Source organism: Pteropus vampyrus, unplaced genomic scaffold (assembly GCF_000151845.1).
Source record: "Pteropus vampyrus isolate Shadow unplaced genomic scaffold, Pvam_2.0 Scaffold11, whole genome shotgun sequence".
NCBI classification, from domain to species: domain Eukaryota; kingdom Metazoa; phylum Chordata; class Mammalia; order Chiroptera; family Pteropodidae; genus Pteropus; species Pteropus vampyrus.
The window spans coordinates 15465577-15468161 of record NW_011888792.1 but is presented as its reverse complement, the minus strand read 5'-3'; the positions used below and the strand labels follow the sequence as shown (position 1 = coordinate 15468161).

The following is a 2585-nucleotide window of genomic DNA, read 5'->3' as shown; positions in this document are numbered from 1 at the left end:
GAAGAAAGAGGTTCATTCTCTGATCTTTCACATTACAATAAGGACATCCCTTTTCTGAATTCCTTGACAAACTCTTAGATCTCTATACTATAGACTGAGTAATATGTTCATTCCTGAACCATCCCCTATGGTCTAGGGAATACCATAAATTTTTTGGCTTAGGCCTGCCCATCTATCAATTTATTAGAGTGGCAAAGGGATTGGATTACACTAATGAATTTAGATTAATGAGCCCAACCGCTACACCTGGACTATGTAGCCATATGCAAAGGGGGAAAGGTGGTGGATGTTGGATCAATAATGCCCACTTCCACAGGGGCATTTAGCATTCACATACTGCTTTCACCCCTACCACTCCAATAAAATTATGTCACTATAATATATTGAAATCGATAATAATGTGGCAATAGGATACTATGATTTTATTTCCTTTCTGTAGAACTTATATGCTTTACTAGTAATTTTTTTTTTTTTTTTTACACCTGTCTTCCTAGGTGGTCTCTCATCCAAGTACTAACCAGGCCCAACCCTGCTTAGCTTCCGAGATCAGATGGGATCGGGTGTGTTTAGGGTGGCATGGCCACAGACACTTTACTTATAATTTTTAATTGCTTTTTAAAAATCCTACAAAATTTACTTTTAACAAAATTCTTAACTTTTCCAAATCTTTCATCATGTCAGCTTATGAAGGAGCTTACCTTCCAGTGGGAGAAAAGACAGAAGAAAAGTAAGACAAGTAAAATGAGGTAATTGTAAATTATGATCATTACTCTGAAGAAAATAAACACAGTAACTAGAAAAAGTAACTGAGGAAGGCCTCTTTAGAGAATGTTGTTTAGAAGGCCTCTCTGAGGAAGTGACATCTAGACCGAAGGTTAACAAATAGCCTGCATGAGAGGAGCTGAGAAAAGCATTCCAGGCCTAGAAACCACCAGAGCAAAAGCCTGTTAGTGCAAAAGAATTTGGCAGGTTTCAGAAAAGAAAGGAGGCCAAGTGGCTGGAACATAATGAGTAGAGGGGGGAGGATGATGGGAGTAAGACTTTGGAGAGTTAAACTGAAGTGAGATTATGCAGGCTCTTGGAAGACCATGGAAAGAAGGTTGAATTTTCCATGAAAGGGTGTTAAACAGTGGAGCAATATGATTTGTTTTATGTTTTTAAAGGCCCCTCTGGTTTCTATGTTGAGAATAGATTTGGGGGTCAGGGGAATAGGGCAGAAATGAAAGTATGAAACACAGGCAGGAAACTATTGCCACTCTCTTCCTTGTAGCAGTTTTACTGGACTGTACTTTTTGTCTTATAAAGATAGTTTTTTAAAAAGAAGTTTGTTTGAACAGTTTTGAAAATATCTAATGAGTTTTACTTATCAATATATCATCATTTAAAATTAGATGTTAGTTTAACTATGAAGACCCATAGGATGTCAAACTTAGACAAAGTACTTGTACTTATTTTCCCTTCCTTTAAATATATCTATTTGTCTTGGCTAATTATTTCAAATGAATCATACAGGCTCATCTATCATTTCACCTAGAAGTTTTGTTAATGATATATATGAGACAATAGCTTCATGTAATTTTTACTTACATTTTTCTAATTAAAGTGATATTAACTAGTCAGAGAAAAAAAATAGGTGATCCGCAATAACAAATAATATTAAGAAACCATAAAGTCAAATTGATTTTAAAATGTTTTTAAAAATAAAGCATTTATGCCTTATTATAAGTGTTATACCAAGTCTCCAAATACTTCAAATTTCAAGTTGAAAAATTACAATCTATGGAGAATTTAAATATGAAAGACTCAGAGAAGTTTCTAGCTAAATGAACATTCTTACTTCCTGAAATTAATTCAAAAATTAGTATAATTTTAAAAATTTAATATGAGAATGCTCACTCCACTGAAGTATCATTAGATTCTGTGCTGTTCCACAAACATAATAAGCATACTCCAGCCTTGAGGCTTTTGTCCTTTCTCTTCATTCTATGTGGAATGCCCCTGCCCCTGCCCCTGCCCCTGCCAAATATCTGCAAATCTCTTATCACTTTATTCTGTTGTAGGCTCACACATCTATTACCTTATCAGAGAAACTCTCCGTGACCTTGTTTAAAATACCATCCCCATGACCTTCTATCCCTCCCAATGTATATATATTTTTCTTCATAGCACCTACCACTACCAGATTTAACATATTTATTTTCTGGCTGCCCTCAAAGGAATATAAGTTCCAAAAAAACGCAGAGATCTTTTTTGTTGCTATTGATTGCTCTATCTCAGACACCTAAAACAAATGGCACAATACACAAATATTCAACATATAGTTGAATAAAATATCTTTATTGAATTAAGACCTATATTCGTAGAATTAACTGATTCTAGGTTGTTTAATAATGATTCGACTATATCTTTTTCAAGTGAAGACTTTCTTTCCTCCTACATTATGAATCCCAGGATCAGGATCTGGGGCCTGTGTCTTCCTTGCCTTCAAGAATATAAGGGCCTTCAAAGCTAATGCCATTGGTTCTACCACTTGTCAGTCCTCTATAGCTGTCTATTTCTAGTCACTCCCTTGCTTATAGCCAATT

At 35.0% G+C, this 2585-nt stretch overlaps 1 pseudogene; it reads right to left on the bottom strand.

Annotated features, from left to right (window-relative positions):
- Nucleotides 1-470: 470 nt before the first annotated feature.
- LOC111731956 lies at nt 471-588 on the bottom strand (annotated as a pseudogene).
- Nucleotides 589-2585: the final 1997 nt, after the last annotated feature.